The sequence below is a fragment of the Ictidomys tridecemlineatus genome, chromosome 1 (assembly GCF_052094955.1).
Source record: "Ictidomys tridecemlineatus isolate mIctTri1 chromosome 1, mIctTri1.hap1, whole genome shotgun sequence".
Taxonomy (NCBI): domain Eukaryota; kingdom Metazoa; phylum Chordata; class Mammalia; order Rodentia; family Sciuridae; genus Ictidomys; species Ictidomys tridecemlineatus.
In genome coordinates, this window is record NC_135477.1 from 177,012,494 (window position 1) to 177,031,364 (window position 18,871).

Here is an 18,871-nt window from a genome sequence, read left to right on the forward strand (position 1 = left end):
TTTCAGCCTAAATTTCTAGTAATTCCCCTCTGGGCATTTGCACTATAATAGAGAAAGAATAAATATAAACACCCCAAGGCAGAATTTTAAAAGTTGCATGTACAGGTACAAGCAATGTACTATAGAAATACCAAAAGAAAGAATAATCCAGCAGAAGCAATCAGGGACCGTTTAATGGGTCAGGTGCATTAAAGGAGAGTTTTGAATGGTAAAAAGGGTTTCTAGTTTACTCCTGAGTGAAGGAAGGCTGCTGAATATTTTTTATTCTCTTTTTTTAAATTTGTTTTACTGAGTAATAGATGACAATATAACACATCACATCATACATAAATAGAGTCTATTTTCTCATTCTTCTGCTTATACATGAGGTAGAGTTACATAGGTCACGTAATTTTATATGTACCTAGGGTAATAATGTCTGATTCATTCTATTTCCTTCCTACCGTCATAACCCCTCCTCTCCCTTCACTCCCCTCTGCCTAATCTAAAGTACCTCTATTTTTCCCTAAGCACCCTCCCCATTGTGAATTAGCATCCTTGGAATGGAGAAAACATTTGACCTTTGTTTTTAGTTGTTTTTTCCGGGGGTGGTGGTGGCTTATTTTTCTTAGCATGAAATTCTCAAGCTCCATCCATTTACCTGCAAATACCATACTTTCATTCTTGAAGATTGAGAAATATATCATTGTGTATATATACCACATTTTCTTTATCATCTGTTGAAGGTCATCTAGGCTGGTTCTATAGTTTGGCTATTATAAAATGAGGTGCTATAAACATTGATGTGGCTGTGTCACTATAGTATGCTGATTTTAAGTCCTTTAAGTACAAACCAAGGAGTTGGGTAGCTGGAACAAATGGTGGTTCCATTCCAAGTTTTCTGAGGAATCTCCATACTGCTTTCCATAATGGTTGCACCAGTTTGCAGTTGAATATTTTTGAGGAGAGAATTCAACACCCCCTTTAGGAAGGGAGTCCTGGCAAAAATGTGGAAAAGGAGTAGAATGAGAAAAGTTACAGTCACAGAAACAATAGACTAGAAGTTGTTAGGTCTTGGGTCTGTTACATTGAGGTTATGAGGCAAAAGCATCCTATGGAATGCCTGAGACTTGGGATGCCCACTGCTTGGGAGGAACAAGTTTTGTGACGTCCAGGGCTTGGGATGCCTAGGGACTGGGATGTCTAGACCATAAAATGCCTAGGCCTTGGGAGGCACAGACTTTGCCATGCCCGGGCCTTAGAACACTGCCTCTTTATCAGCAAGTATCACATTTACATCTCTTTCACTGCCTTCCAGTCTGACATAGCCTCATGGATGTTGTGAAAGGTAGCCTGACAAAAATATTGTGACCACAGCTCTCCTCTCCCAACCTGGCTGCACCTAAATTTCCCTGTGTAATAAGGGGTACCACATTCCAAGATCCAAAACCTCTTATTTTTTTTTTAAAGAGAGAGAGAGAGAGAATTTTTTTTTAATATTTACTTTTTAGTTTTCGGCGGACACAACATCTTTGTTTGTATGTGGTGCTGAGGATCGAACCCAGGTCGCACGCATGCCAGGCGAACGTGCTACCGCCCAAGCCACATCCTCAGTCCCCCAAAACCTCTTGTTGATGTATCTTTTTCCTTCAATTTCTTTGTTGAATGGATCAATAAGGACCATCAGCATTGTATTTTGACCATACTGTCCATATCTGCTGCTCCCACCCTGACTCCATCATCTTTACTTGAGCCAAATAAATAATTATGAACAGATGTATCTATGTGTCTACTTGTCCCTGCACTTCAGCTGCCACCCAAGAGCATGGGTGCTAATCCTAGATGCACTGTGTGCTTCCATGAGGATCTTTCCTTAATATACACACTCTGCCCAACTTGAAAAGTCCTATTTATCTGGCTTCATCAACTTTTATCCTCCTCCCTCCCACTTGGCTCCAATTGCACAAATTTCTTTCTTTTTCTGATTGTATCACACTCACCCCTACTCCGTGTCTTGTGGCTGGCTTATGCCTATCAGTTGGTGCTTTGCTTTCATGTCTTCCTTCAGAGGACCTTTCTTTTGTAAAGCCTCCCTCTCCCTGAATCATATCATCCTGTAATAATCTGACTAGTTGCATCTATTATTTATTTATTCACTCATCTTCCTATCTCCCTCCAATTAGAAAGTAAGCTTTATTAAATTGGGACTCTTACTTCTTGTATTCAAAACTCTTTTCCCAACATCTCCCATGGCCTTAACATAGAGTAGCTGCACAACAAATGTTATTTAACTGAATGACAAAAAACATCAGCCCAAATAAAAGTCCTTATCTTTCTTGCTTGCAGTATATCAAGCAAACTTACTTAACTATCTGTACTCTTTAATAATGACCTCCTTAGTTCCTTCTATACCTGTAACAAGAATTTTTTAAGACTTCTATCTGATCATGGACCACTCACTGCTCACTACACATCATGCAGGACCTGGCCACATGCACCCCTTCAGATCATCCCCTCCTCTTTCCCCAAAGCCCAGAGTGCTGATTCTCCATCCCCCACCCCCCTATTTCTTTCCCTTCTTCTTCTTTAAATGCAAAATCTACACAGGTGAAGGATGGTTGGAGGAATCTTCACTTCATTGTTTGGTCATCAGTATTCAGGACTGCTGATGGTTTTCTACTCCTACGGCCTCACCGTGTTGCCGGTGCACCCTACACCAGAATGTTTTTGCAGACTTCTTTTTAATTTGTAAAGAGAAGGAACAGGAGGCCCAAAGGTGATTACCAGTCAGAGCAGTTCATCATTAAAAAGGTCTGAGACTTGTGGCAAGTTGATGAGTATAAGATACAGGTCAAATGGATTTTGCACTATTCAGGCTCAGGGTGAATTACAGAAATTAAATAGCACTCTAATTAACCAGAGTAGTTAGCACATAATTCAGATCTCTTGAGCTCCAGCTGGTTGAGTATTAAAAAAAAATAGTGTATTGTATATGTACAAATAACCACAACAAAAAACCTGTTCTGGTTATTCTTCCATGTACAGACTTCAAGGATAAGAAATCTTTACAGATTTTAGTAAAAATGAAACATTCTTACTTGAGAAGAGGAGGGGAAAGGTGAATTCTGTTTTTCAAAGAGAATAAATGATTAACCTAGAGGGGGATGAAAGCAGTTTTGCATTCTCTTGTGAAGCGCATATTCTGACTTGGGTCCTTTAGAACTGCATTACATGAATGAGAAGAACGAAGGGCAAGGTGAAAACTGCATCACACATAAGGTTTCCACGTCAATCTGCTTTGCTGATTGCTTTTTGAAGGTATGGAGTAGCATTTCCCACCACCCACAAGTTAAAACACAAGAATACAACTTAGATGAACTTAAGATTTGCTATAAAGAAAGAATGGTGGCATCAACAAAAATTGCTTAAATATCTGTTAATTAGATGCAAACCGTATTAGAAAGCTTATAAGAGACACTGGTGAAATGAGAGGACCCCATGCAAAATAAGAGAATTTCTGGAGTTACAGCCTGTGCATTGAAAATAGAAGCAAAAATAAAGTCTGATTTTATTATTGCAAAAAAAAAAAAAAAAGGAATGGAGAGATCACCATGAACTGGGGGGAGGAGGGGTACAAAAGCTGAGACATGGAGCAAGCCAGCCAATGATTTGAAAATTAGAGAAAAATACTAACAAGGAAAAATAAAACTGATTGTGTATTTTTTAGATCTCTTAAGTTCAAAGGTCAATTAAAAACATTTCCACTTAAGGAAGTATACAAGGTCTCTTTAATTTTAAAATTTTCTTTGAAAAATAAAGAGGATAATAATAATAATAATAATAATAGCTACAATTTCCTGAGCTTTCAGGTACTCCGCTATTCATGCTCATTTTCCCATTTAAGCTTGTGACTTCACAGAATTACTATCTGTACTTTACAAGTGAGGACAGGACACTGAGGTTTACAAACACATAACACATTGGTCCAAGAACTCATGGATAGTGAGGTGAGTCATGAGTCTAGAGGCTTCTCATTCTAACATGCATGTTTCTTAACTAATACCATATGGACCTCCTTAACTTAAGTTATACCCTTTCTATGGAAATGATATAGACAGCTGGTCAACGTAAAATGGGCTCATGAGTCCCACTTGTAAGGGCCTGTGGTCACCTCTATTGCACTGCTTGAGATTTGATATGAGTAAACTTTGGAGAAGTAGTCTGAGTATCTCTTTTGGTTCACGTAAGATACTGTTTGCCCAGGTCATGATCCCAATTTAGACAAAAATGACTATGTATTTTCCTCTTCTGTGTCAAAGTTGTCCTGCAGTGATTTAGTCAGGAGTGCAATCTAGGTTTTAATCCTTATAAAAAAAAAAAAGAGTGATTCACAGAACTCACAAAATGACATTCTTCAAGCTATATTTTTCTTCATGGCCAGTATGAGTGAAGATAATTTATGCTCAATTAATAAAACCTGTCTGAAGTTTAAAGTATTTGGGAAAATGATAAGGGAAGTGCTTGTCCTTATAGCCCTGTGCCCATCAAATCATTTGCCAGGTCAAAAGATTCTTCAGAACAAATTCAACTTAAAAGTAATTTTATTTTGAATCAGAGAAACAAAGAGTTTATGGATTTTTTTTGTAGTTAAGGGTTATAATTAATAAGTATACCACTGAAAGCTGAATAAGTGCTAATAAGTAGCTACAGCCCTAAGTTATCTGCTTTAGATGGCAATGTGTGTAGTTTCTTTTCGCTTAAATGCATGTCTGCCTGTACCATGTGCTCTTTTGATTATTGTAGCTTCCGAGTACAATGTTAAAACAGGTCTTGTGATGCCTCGAGGTCTCTTCTATTTGCTTTGGTTTTTCAGGATCCTTTGTGACTGTAGACAGGTTTTAGTACTATTTTTCTATTTTTTGATAATGTCATGGGAATAATTTATAGAGATTGCTTTAAGTCAATAGATTGCTTTGGATACTATGGACCTTTTAGTGCTATAAATTCTTCTAATCCAAAGTGTGTGTTTCTGCTCATTTGTATCTTTTTTCGTTTCTTTCATCAGTTTCTCACAGTTCTCATTGTATGGATCTTCCATCTACCTGATTAAATTTATTCCTGACCTTTTTTTTAAAAATGCTATTGTAAATAATTTGAAAATTGTTTTCTTGATTTCTTTTTTTGGGGGGTACTTCATTGTTACAGAAATTTTAGTGACTGCAAGCATGGGGGACTGTGTGTTGGTTCCATGTTCTTCAACTCTGCTGTTTGATCATTCATTCTTACAGGTTTTGGTATAGTCTTTCAGCTTTTCCTTAAGATTGAATCCAAACAAAATGGTACTGGCATAAAATCAGATGTAGACCAATGAAACAGAATAGAGAAGCCAGAATTAAATCCACACATTTACAGTGAATTGGTCTTTGACAAAGATGCCAAGAATACATAGTGAGAAAAGATAGCCTTTTCAATAAATGGTCTTGAAAAAATGGGGTATCTAGAGGCAGAAGGATAAAATGGACCTGAATCTCACACCATATATAAAAACCAACTCCAAATAGATTAAAGACTTAGAAACATAAGACCTACAACTATAAAACTCTTAGAATGAAACACAGGAAAAAGCTTTTTGACATTAGCATGGACGGACAATCATTGTTTGGATATGATCCCACAAGCGTAAGCCACAGAAACAAAAATAGATAGGTTTGCATTGAGCTAAAAAGCTCTGTGCAGCAAAGGAAGCAGCAGAGTGAAGAGACAGCCTCTGAAAGAGGAGAAAATGTGGCTTAGTCCTGTATCTGATAAGGAGTTGATATCCAAAATATACAAGGGACACAAATAACTCAGTAACAAGAAAAAAAAATAACCGAATAAAAATTGAAGCAGAGGAGCTGAACAGACATCTCTCAGATGAAGACATATAAATGGTCAAAAGATAGATGAAAAAAAAAAAGAGCTCAGGCTGAATATAGAGCTCAGTTGGTAGAGTGCTTGCCTCTCATGCACAAGGACTTGGGTTCAATACCCAGCACCCCCCACCACTCAAAAAAAAAAAAAAAGAAAAAAGAAAAAAAAGAAACTCAACATCATTGGTAATCGGGGAAGTACAAATTTAAACCACAAGGAGACACATCTACAAACAGGATGTAACAATAACAAGTAACAGAGCATGAGTGTAGACTCAAATAATTTACCATTAATGTTTACATAAGATAATATTCACAAGTTACAAGATTTTTCTATTTTAAGGGTCTTATGGTTTTGTTCATTAACTATTTTATTTCAGCTCTGAAATGCTTGAAGAAAACAAGTCCTAAGTTTATAACACATTCACAAGGCATTGAGGAACATGCACACTGTACCTGCTTACAGTCTCCTTGTGGAGATAGAAACCCCTATAATGATGCACAATATAATTTCATTTTCTTTATGGAGCTCACAGATTTATTGGGGTGAAACACAGACAATAGAAAAATATCAAATAAGACATGCTATGAGCAACAGACAGGAAACTGGCATGAGTGGATGATATTGATGGGTAAATGCAGCCATTTCAGACAAGGTAGAAGCTTCATGAAAGGTGTCACATTCAGTCTGAGAACTAACTTTCTTTTTTTCTTTCTTTCTTTCTTTCTTTCTTTCTTTCTTTCTTTCTTTCTTTCTTTCTTTCTTTCTTTCTTTCTTTCTTTCTTTTTTGGGGGGTATAAGGGATTAAACTCAGGGGCACTTAACCACTGGGCCACATTCCTAACCCTTTTTAAATTTTATTTAGACACAGGGTCTCATTGAGTTGCTTAGGGCCTAGCTAAATTGCTGAGGCTGGCTTTGAACTTTCGATCCTCCTGTCTCAGCCTTCTGAGATGCTGTATTGCAGACTTGTGCTACCGCACCCATCTCAATCTGAGAACTTTTTGATAAGAAATAATGAGCCATGGAAAGTTCTGGGGGAAGAAAATTCTCTCTAAAATTTGAAAACTAGTTTAGTGTGTTTGATGAACAGAAAGCAAGCCAAGTACCTAGAGTACAGAAAATGTGAGATGACAGTTGAGGTGAAGTAGGAGGTGTTGTCACAGAAAACAGGTCTTAATAAAGAGTTGAGATTTTGTTTTAACTGCAATAAGAAATCACTGGAGGGTGACTTGCAAGTTGGAGGGTTAATCTGGGGCTGTAGAATTTATCTAAGAACTTTGGATTCCATGGCTGGAACAGTTTCTGAAAGCCTAAGATGAATGCAAGATATGGAGGAATAGTAAGGGGATCCTAAGATGCAGCTTTACATTGAAACTACACCCAGGGATCACCTGATAAGATGCGGTTTATGCATTTCACTTATTAAGATACCCTTTGGATTTGATTGCATCATTGTGCCAGCACTGTATTAGACACCAAGGAAAGAACTGTGATGAAGAAATTTCCTTGCTCTCATTTCCATGTTCCAGAATCAAGGCAACACACCATCATGCTGAGCTCTGATTGAGGGTTCTTTTTAATAATTTATGGTCCTTGCTAGTATACATGTCAAGATGCATCAGCATTATTAATCCATGTGCATAGTCTTGAAGGCTATCCTAGAGGAAAGCTTACACATAGTAGGTCTGACCAACTCTTAGATGACTTGGACAAAACTTCCATGTTAGTTTGATCTCTTTGATACACAGTATTCTATTGTGTAAATATATCCTCTCTTAAAAAAAAAAAGCCACATCCTATTTTTAAACGTAAACATATTGAGAATCTTTTTCCCAAGACGGCAAGATGCTTTTATAGGGCTTTGCCATATTAATCGCTATTTTGCCTTCATTCTGTCATGCAGTGTACCTTCAGCCTGTGAATCTAATTCTCTATGGCATATATCTATTTTGGACTTAAATTGTGTGGAAGTCAGTTAAACCTACTATTTTTTTTTTTTTTTTGGTAAACAGTTTTTCTGCATAGTCATATGACCTGTTTTGTTTTTGCATATCATACAGGAAGTCACAAAATGGAGAGTCTTTTGTTTTTCCCATTTCCATCTATACTTCCTATTAAAAAAGAAAAACCCTGATTTCCAATTATTACAGAAGACAGTTTAAAATTACATTGCATTTCTTTCTTTCTCTGGGCTTTCTCTTTACCCTCTGTTTGTGGGGTCAACTGAACTAGATGTGCATGGTCTTTTTTCATGGTGCCCACAAAACATCAGAATATCTTTTCTCTCTTCCTATTTCTTTATATTAGGCAATTTAGTTAATACCTCTGGGCTTTGTCTAAACTTTATTTCTAAAAACCTTGCTGTATCTCCCAAGTCTGTGTTAGTTGCTTTTTCCATATTACAAGCATTACCATATACTAGTGTAATTTCTTTTATCAAACTACTCAACTTATGCTACTCAATTTCTTGTACTAAACTCCAAGTTGACTGAGACTAGATCTTTATTACAATTCCAACCCCACCTCCAAAATCAATAGCTATCCAGTAGTAGACCCTTACCAAAAATCTATTGAGTGAACGAATTAACCATCATTTTCTAAGGCAGGTTATAAGTTAATTTGTTCTTATTGTCTGGAACATTCAAAGGGGCTTTGTTTGTAACTTGTGACTTTCCCAGTCTCCTGAATCCTAGTTTGATGATTTTCTTTTATTTTATATAGTTTGATAGTTAGCATGTTGCTTTAGAGAAATGTGGCTTTTAAGTCTGTGGTAGAAAAGAGAGATAAGACAACCCACTATTGGTATAAATCTGCCCTCAGGACCCATTTCTCCGGAAAGGCAGACAAGAATGAGTAGTGTTGGAAGATCTAAAAGCAGGCGATGTCATTTAAAAAAAATGAGAACAGGGCATCATTTCTACATTCACTTTCATTCCTCTGATATTCCAGCTCACAAAACCTCTGGCTGGATTGTTGACAGTCATAGGACTGTGGCTTCCAGTGCCTTTATACCAGAATCTGAGTGGCTGTGTAAGGGGTGAGAGAGGGTGCTCCAACTCATGAATAAAAACTAGGTATTCTGATGTTGCTGACAAAGAGCTGAAATTGCTGAACCAATTGATATACTCCCAGGGAAATATAGGTGAAAAAAAAGATACTTACTTTTTTTTTTCTTTTTTCTTTTTATTTCCCTCCCCTAGCTCTTCACCAGCAAATTCTACCCAAGGAACCAGGAACTGAGGAGGAAGGAAGTAATTGACATTCAAAGCCTCTATTTTTAGACACCTTTACACTTTCCATTGCTTCTAACTAGCAAGGATTTTTCCAAACAAGCTTTTAATTAGCAGGTGAGTTTAATTGATATGTGGGTTTCTCAGAAGGGGAAAGGACCTCGATGTGGAGAAGGAGCGGGAGGGACTCCATCATTCCCACTCACAATAGAAAGACCATTAATTCATTTGCACCTGGATGTTTTAAAGGATCAATTTACTGTAGCAAAGAAAGAAGGCAGAGAATCAAAAGGTTGGAATCTGTCAGAGAAGAAAGAGAAGCACTATAATTTAACATGCTATGTGGATGATTTAAAACTTGAAAAAAAAAAAAAAAAAACATTGCCACCAACATCCAGATACAGAAAGGAACCTATTTGCTTATAGTCGGGGTCTGTCCAAGTGCTGAGAAAGGATTTGGGTTTCAAAATCAAAAGAAGTAAGTTTTTTTTTTTTTAAAGTCTTTAGTCTAGAGTCAAGGAAAAATGTTAGATTAAAACACATATTTTTATTGCTCTTAAAGAAATGTATTATTAATTTCATTCACCAAATTTTTTAAAAAGCCAAATTCTAAGTAAATAGTCTGGCTTTGAATGGGAGAGGAGACTCCACATATCCGGCGTTCAATTTTGTAAGGGGGGAAGTGCAGGATGTTTAGGCATCACCAATCAGAAACTACTGGCTACACTCAATACAGAGAAATGCTGACTAATGTAACGTGTTAAAATTCAGGAGTCAATGGACTGTATGTTGGTGATCTCATAGCATCGAATGAATGGCTGAACCATTAAGCCTCCCACATGGATGGGAACTAGAAAAGCTTTGAAATATGGGTAGCAGAAACCAGGGGAGGATCCATCAAGAATCTGCCATCAGAAGGCCACAGCTCTTTGCCATTTCTCTTTCTTTTCTTATTTAGATCAAAATCCCAATTCTCAGGGACAGGATCTCATTGGTGTGGCTGGATTCATATGCTCACCCACCAGCAGAGGAGGTAAGCTGCAGCAACTCCACCAATACCATCTGCGGTAGGGAGAAAATTTTCTCAGATGGCATCTTCAGGATGCTGATGCAACTTCTGGTCTACTCTCAAGGTTTCTGCATGTGTAGAAACACACCCATCTACCATCAAGTCTACATGTGTCTATGTAGAAACATATTTTTTAAAAGCTACACTGATCCCACTTTCCCCAGTAGTCCCTGCTGGCTTCAGTATTCTTACAGGGGCTGAACCAAGTTCTGAAGCTCTGTGCCACAAGAAACATTGCAAAGTGCATATTCTCCATTAGTGAGAGTGGAAGCCTGCATTTCTGAGAAAGAAAATTCTCTTTTGATTCCCCACTGCTAGCAACCGTAAAAAAAAATGGCTGCACTTTCACCCTTTAAGATGCCTTTTCAGATTATTTGATATTTATTCTTAAAAAAGCCTTAAATAATAGCCTGGACCCTGCTGAGTTCACCATAGAACTGTCAGAGACTTGTATTTATTGGACAAATGGTAGTTACATAGAACACAGAGTCCTAGAAGAGAAGCCAGCCACATAAACATCTCCTACCTCTAAATGTGGGCCTCATAGGGCCCAAACAGAGATTCTTAGTTAATGTTATTCCAATATAAAATGAATTTTTGGTTACTACAGGAATAGAATAATAGAATCATTTATGAATGACACCCCCCTCAAGTAAAATTTGGTGATTCCTAATACATATCCTGAAAACATTTATTTATTTTTTCTAAAGAAAAAGAATGCATGAGGATATTTTGAAAATCTGTTACCTGGCTTTATGGTTATTCCAAACATTTTTCTGGCGGAAATACATTGCTGTCTTGTCTGTAGTGTTTAGATTTGCAACTTGGCCAACTTGGCTTATGTACAGAGATGTGGGATACTTATAGGAGAAATCTGAAAAGAACATCAGATGCAATTACAGTCCTGCCTTGTATGATCCGTGGGTCTTTGTATTCTTCTCCAGAATGTTTGCAATGCAAGCTCTCAAGGGCAGCAAGCTAAGTCAGTCTAGTGTGCATGTGCATGAACTCTGGGAAGTTAATGAAAATAAGAACCCTTGAATGCTGTAATTGGTGATCCAGCCTCCTAGACTACTAAAAATTAATTGGCCAGATGTTCCCTACCCAACTATAATGGGGGATGATGTAGGAGACTGAGTTTTCAACCTTCCCCAGGTGTGCACATTTGAGCAGAGAAAAGTGATTATGAGTGACATTTTGACAGGTGCAGTGCCCATGTTCCACAGTGCCCTTGTGTATCTGCTATATATTTAGGGTTTTTCCCCTGAGGCATTTCCAGAGATATGAAAATAGACAAGAAGCAAAATGAGAAGACCCTTAGAATAGGAAAAAATGGCTTGGAAGTTGTGAATACTGTATTAAGTGTATATTGATTATATTATTATTTTAGGTGATAGTCATGGCTGTCACTATTAGCTCATGTTGTAATTATGTGCAGGCATTGGAGTAAGCACTTTACCCTTCCCAGTTTTAGAGGTGGGTTCTTGTATTATCTCCACTTTCAGATTTGTCAACCGACCTTCAGAGGGACACAGTCCATTTCTCACAGTTACACAGAGGTAGTAGGGTAGACTTTAAGGATATGGTATCTGAGCACATGGACTTATTCCTAAGTGACATAGTCCCCCAAGTAGCAGAGTTTATTCACCCTGCTAAGCCAAGATCACTATGAAAAGCCCATTGTATGTATTATCTCAGTCAGTCTTTAGGACCACTGAGAGAAGTGCAAATTTACCTTGCCATTTCATCAGAGAAGACACAGATGCTTTGAGAGTTTGATGAATTTGATCAAGGTCACTTGCTACTACAGAACAGAGGGTATTAAAGTCTAGTATTCTCTGACTCCAAAGCCCTGGTCTCAACCACAGCAAAACAGTGCTAAAGAAAGTGTATGTTGGGCTGAGGTGGAGCTCAGTGGTTGAGGACTTGCCTGACATGCAGGAGGCCCTGGGTTCCTTTCCTAGCACTGCAAAAAAACCAAATCAAACAAAAACCACAAACACATGTCTTCTGGAAGTGAAAATTACAGGACCACTGGATTTGATTTGAATCCCATTTTCTTTACTCTCCTCACTCATATGTTTATGTTCACAACAAAAACAATGATCCTGACATCTCCTATGCACCATTTCCTTGGGCTTCAGTGTTGAATGGAACTGAAAACATCCCCTGATTATTCCATGCAATGGCCTTAAGGACTATTTAGGAAGAAAATGTTGTTCTTCTGATAAAACAGCACAGCTGTCTCAAAGAGCTTTTAATCCATCTTTTTAAAAGATGTGGACTTTCTAAAATAATGTCGCCCCCATTTGTCTTCTATGAAAGAAGATATTTCAAAACCAGGAACACCTATCATAATAAACCATTAAGAAGACTCCAGCATTTCAGTATATTTTTAGAATTTCATATTTCACCAAATGTTGTTATATATAATTCATGGTAGTGGGATATGATGGGATATGACAGTTATCTCATTTGTGAGGAAGGACCAAATAACTCATTGTCCCACATCTACAAATAAATTATTCTTTTCCCCAAGCACAAGATTCTGTTTGTTTCCTCACCTTAATGGGTTTTCTTTTCTGCATAATACTTTTTGCAGAAGATGATGACCTTTAATATCAATTTCACTTTTGTGAAAGAAGGAAAATTCCTAGGAATTAGCCTCACAGATCCAGGAATGGAGAGTTAGCAAGGCAGTCTCCAGCTCTGGAAATAAAAAAGAGGCCTCCAAGGATCTCTGTTCTATAGGTTTTCACTCAGTGCTTTTGCCACATGTCGAACACGAGGGAGAGACCCAGCGGTTTTCCTGCATTTCAGGTTATATCATGTTTCAGGTGAAAGAGGGACTTGGGTCCTAATTTTCTTTCTATTTCTTTCAATTTCAAAGTGTCCTTCATTTGATTCAAGTGTAGAACTTCCTAGAGTTAAATTGAAGGGTCCCTGTGTAATACTTTATCACATAAGATATTTTAAAGTATATGTGAAAATAATTAAATGAAAATTTTCCCTAATTAAATTGCATCAATATGTTGACCATATGCCTCACTAAGTTTTGACTGTGTTCCCACGTTTTATTCTTCATGATCATGCACGTTTCTTCTGGTCTTTAATCTTACCTGGTGTGGACGCTAGTGTGTGATGTCCTTACTTGATCAGCTTCTTGGAAGACGGTGTTTCCTATTCTCAATTTATGGCACATTCATCAAAGAACTGGATAGCTCTCTTTGAAACTGAAGTAAAATTAAAGGTGGTTAAGAAACAGAAACAGGTTCACATTGCCTCCTAAAGGGTAAAGATTAATTGGAGAATCACGTGGCTGGTGAGAAAGCATTTAGAGAAAGTACTCGCTGATGCTTCTTGTTATTTTTCTTGGAAATATTTCCAAGGGAAATCATGTCATGGTGATTTTTTAAGCCTTTTATCATGAAAAATTTCAAGCACATATTCATGGAGTGACTAAAGGTGCATATTCATGCTTTATACTGTAAACAGACGGTATATACTATACAAGTAACTGATAGAGAGCACTGAATTTCACAATTGTATATGTGTAAGCTCACACAAAAGAACATACTTGATCAAGACATCTTATATCTGTGTATTTTGTATAACAATATACAATAATACAGTTATGATACATAAATATGGCCCATTTGAGTATTCTTTGACAAATATGCATATATATGTGTGTGTGTACATGGGTGTGAGTGTACAAATAATGCCTGTTGGATCAGGCAACTAGTGTACCTAGTTTTAATCTATTATAAGGATATATCTATGGAGGGGGGAATCCAATTTAATAGTTCAAGCATCAGCAATAACCACACTTCAACTGGACTTCCTATAGTCAATATCATCTGGGTGCAAAGCTAATAATAATTCTGAGGGAGATGGTCATGGCCTCCATTGAGAGTTCCCAGAAGGAGTTTTTTAACGCTCAATGCAATTGAGAATTCCAAAGTGGTGAGAAGACCTTTCAATAGCATCTTTTGAGGTAGTCACCTTGTAAACTCCATGACCACTTTGCATTAATTTTGGTGAGTTTTCAGTAATCAGGTGACCAGGTCAAATACACAAGCAGTGATTCTTCAAGGGATCCAGCAAATTTTTTTTTAGAATTTTTTTTAATTTTAATTTTTTAATTTTTATAAAAATAAAAATTAAAATTAAAAATAAAAAAATAAAAATAAAAATAAAGATCCAGCAAATTTTGATTCATTACTTGGGCTTGTTGTAGCCAATACAATGCTCTTATTGCCTTCACTCTTAAACACAGAGACTACAGAGTGGAAAGTTATAGAGAGGATTAGGTGAAGATAAAAAATCTCTGCATTTTAAGGAGGGTGCAATGGAACAGATCACATTTTATGCATCTTCAAGGTGCCAGTTCTGGCTAGTGTATTAAGTTCCTGTTCTCATTTCACTCATATAATCTTCCTTTGGGAAAGATTGATTATCTCTAGTTTCCAGATGAGAAAACTAAAATTCAGAGCAATTAAGTAACTTGCCAATTCATTTACCTCCCGGAATCCTTCTTTCCCCATTAGAGTTGGAGACAGGTATCCTTGTAATAAAATCATTTTTTCATTTCCTTCAATCCCCTCCTCTCCAAATTTAGCTCCATGATGGCTAGGACTTTGTTTATCTTATTCATTAGTTTATTCCCAGAGTCAGATGCATTCATTAGATTTATTCAACAATTATTTATTGAGTGTCAAATATATGCCAAATGCTAATGAAATAATTAACAGATATAAACAACCCTCTGATCTTTGAAGAGCTGACATTCTAGCAAAGGGAGACAAAAGGTAAACATGATGTGAGGTTCTATAGATCGTTAGACAAAAAGCTCAATGGAAAATAAGAAAGCAGGAAGGGGCTGGGTAGGGAAAGGTCAGGGAAATTCTCACAGGGAAAGTCACATTTGAATGGAGACCCAAAGGAGGTGGTGTAGGGGTCAAGGTAAGGGTGCTCCAGGAAGGAGGAGCAGCCAGTTTGTAGGCATGAGGTGGAAATGCTCCTGGCACCACATCTAAGTGTCACAAGAAAGCCAGTGTAGCTGAACAGGAGTGCAAAAGAGGAAGAGTGGTGGAAGATCTGCTGAGATGAGTGCTGGGTAACAGAGGGTGGGGAACGGGGTCCTCCTAGGGTCATATAGACAATAGACTTTACTCTGAGCAACTTAAGTCAATGGGAGTTAGAACACAGGAATGACTGGCTTGATTTACTTCTTTATTGAATGATCATAGATTGCTGAGTCAATTTAAAGTGGTCAAGAGTAGACACAGGGAAAATATTTGAAATGTTTTAACATAATTTTGGCCAACCCAACTACATGCATCTTAAATAGGTTGAAGTAGCAGTGACAACGAGGAAGAGGAAGTGAGATTCTGGATATATCTAGAAGATGAGTCAAGAGTAGCCTGAGGTTTTTGGTCTGAGCAATTGGATTCAAGTGTCATTGACTAGTTCATTGAAGAATGGTATGCCATGTGGGAAGGTCTGAAGTTGCATTCTGAGCATGATAAATTTGAGATGCTTGTTAGATAACTATCTAAGGTATTTGACTGGCAAATATATGTGGGAGTCATCTGAGCCCAGGGGAGCGCTTGAGGCTTGGGGTATAAATGTGATATCTTTAGTGTGAAGATTGTATTAGAAATCACGGGACCAGACTCTGTCTCCATGGTGGTTGGTGAGTACCAAGTTCATAGTGGGCATTTTTAAATCATCTATAAATTAATGAGTGAATGTATGCACGCATGCCACAAAGGTGAGACTGGAAAAAAATTAGTTTGACGCAAGAACTATTGTGTTTCTAACTCTGTGTCAATCATGCTTTTCACTTGTTATCAGCAGAATATTTTTCTGGCTGTTTTAACAACACTTGGGAAGGAAAAAAGGAATTTATGCAAAAGTATATTGATGAAACTCACAGAAAATACTTTTCAAAAGCTATAGAATGAGGTTTATGTGCTACATAATCAGTAATATTGTTATCAGAAAAAACATTGCAATGTGTAACCCTTAGCCATAGAATAGGAATGATGGTGGTTTTAATTGTATTAAATTAAGGAGAAGGAAATCATCTTTAATAAGTACCTACTAGGTGACAGATAATGATTTTTATTCATGATAGATAATTCATTTTGATGAATGCCTATTTTATGTTAGCTCATTTAATTCTCTCACCATCTTTGTGTAACATACTATTGTTTTGCAAATAGATGAAGAAGCTGAGGGTCAGGGGTGTTAAGTAGTTCTCCTAGATTTCACAGGTGGTGAGTACCAGAGAACTGGGTTCCAGTCTAGATTTGTCTCACTCCAAAATGCATACTTTTTCCATTTTACTAGAATGCTTTCCCAAAGCAAAAAAAAAAAAAAAAAAAAAAAAAGGTTCAGCCATTCAGAAAAAGCATCAAATTTTTTTTAGAACACCATGTGGTGGGCAGGGTTGATGGCTTGTTTCAGCTTAGTAAAACATGAAAACTGAAGCTAAGTGACCCTGCCCAGTTTCCTCTAACAGCAGAGGAGAATGGGCTTCTAATCTGCAAAGCATATTTTTTTGGTGCGTATGTGAGTGTTGCCAGGGATTGAACACTGGGGCAGCGAACCACTGAACCACATCCCTAGCCCTATTTTTTGTTTTATTTGGATGAGGCTGAGTGTTCCTGCCACAACTCCAAAGTAAGTTTAGCAAAAGTAATGATACGCCTAATGAAAATATCCCTACTTCATTCTTTTGTAAGGAACTTTTGCAGAACATTGACTGCCTTCAATCACCAAAATGTAACTGTACTAAATACCTATATTTATTGACCATAGTTGGATTTCTTTGACAATATAATGGGGTCTCTTCATGCATTTCTGCCCACCTTAAATCCTAATTGTGACAGCATTTTCCCCTCGTCGCACATAATGACTCAGGATTCTAATAATGTTCATTTTTCAATTGATTTGTATTTGATTTTTTTTTCTTAATTGTACCCCTACCCCTGAAAGCACTCGTGTTTGGAAACTAGACACCATCTCCTCTCTCTCTCCAGTTCTCTAGTTCTGATGTGAAGAATCAATCTCTCTTGTCAATACCATGTTTCCCTTCCTGCAATGTCATTTATTTTTCTATTGAATTGTCTTTCACTTTATTTTTCTGATCCCTTTTCTTTTGAATCATTTGAAAATCCATTTCTCCCCACTGAATCACTTCAGTTGAGTGCGATGAGATTCTATTGGTTTTTCTTTTCCTCCCTCTGCATGTTATTTTTATTATGAGATCAACATCTTTGTAGCTTTGAAGTCTCTTGATCATTTTCTCTAGTTTCCGGGCCTCTGTGTTAGGAGAGTTCTCCGTGATCTGTTCTCCACCTATATTTAAGTTTGTCCTGTTGTCCCACATCAGCTTTTCAGGAGTTTTTTTGCATTCTTCAAGTTTTCACATATTGCTATCAGAAATCTTTGCTACTAGGGGGTAGTCAGTGAACTATAAATCCTCTGCTCTGTTCCGCTCTCTGCACATGTTTATTAGTAAGTGGCTATATTGCAAAATGTTCCATTCTTCTAGGCTTGTCCATACTTATATTTATTTATATTTTTTAAATATATTTAAATATTGTATTGGCCCTGTGGACAGTTGGAGGAATAAATGTGATACCATCACTATTGGTCTGCTAGAGGGGCTGTAATAAAGTTCCCCAACTGAGAGACTCACAAAGCATAAATTTCTTACAATTTTTGTACCCAGAGCCTCTTCTGTTGCCTGGCAGGTGCCTAATAGCTCCACTGTTCCCCCCTGATCATTCCTCCACCTGTATATCTGTGTCCTTATCACTTCTTCTCGAAAGGACAGTTATATTGATTAAGGTTCATCTTAAACTGACTTAAACTTACTCTTTCAAAGCCCTCTCTCTTTCCAAATACAGTCATATTCTGAGATACAGGGGATTAGGACTTTGCCATGGAATTTGGAAGAACACCATTCAGCTCATAATACTGTCAATAAATATTCTTTTTTTATAATGTTGTGGTTATTATTATTATTATTAATCAATACTGGGGATTGAACTCAGATCCTACAGCATGCCAGGCAAGCATTCCATGACTGAGCCACATCTCCAGAGAATTTTATTTTTTATTTTGAGACAGGGTTACACTAAGTTACCTAGGTTGGCCTTGAATTTGTGATTCTTCTGAATCCTTCTGTAATCCTCATGAATTACTGAGATTATTGGCATGTACCACTGTAGCTGATTTATGAATGTCTTAATTCAGGAGTTAACTCATTGTGGCTGCTCAATAATTTCTAACTGTTATCTTTACTGTTTATATATTTATTTTTTTTCAGTATATCTAGTCTTTTTTTTATTAATTTATTTCTGGAAGTGGCCATGTCCTTTCCCCCATCTGTTCATGTTTAGAAACACTTCTTCCTCCTGTTAGATGTCCATTATTTTATAATTATAATCTGAATATATACTTGTCTTAATGAGAAAAACATTCCATAACAACTTAAAGAAGATGTGATAGTTTTAACTGTGAGGCAGGTCTTTTCTTTAGAATAAAACCCTGTAAAAAATGTTAAGTATTTCTGTATCAACTCTTTATCAAGCAAGGAAAATCATAATTCAGGAAAATCTGAATAATCCTTTTGGAATAAAGACACCTAAGAACGGATATAAGA

The 18,871-nt window shown here is 37.1% G+C and overlaps 1 protein-coding gene across 1 annotated transcript in view; it reads left to right on the plus strand.

Moving 5' to 3' along the window:
- The window catches only part of Tenm2 (teneurin transmembrane protein 2), a 2,558,256-nt gene that overhangs the window by 1,312,153 nt on the left and 1,227,232 nt on the right, over positions 1 to 18,871 (plus strand). Inside the window, exons 6-7 of the mRNA XM_078052148.1 lie at positions 9,093 to 9,239; positions 10,081 to 10,155. The gene's annotated coding sequence lies outside the window, so the exon portion shown is untranslated. The remainder of the gene's footprint in view (positions 1 to 9,092; positions 9,240 to 10,080; positions 10,156 to 18,871) is intronic.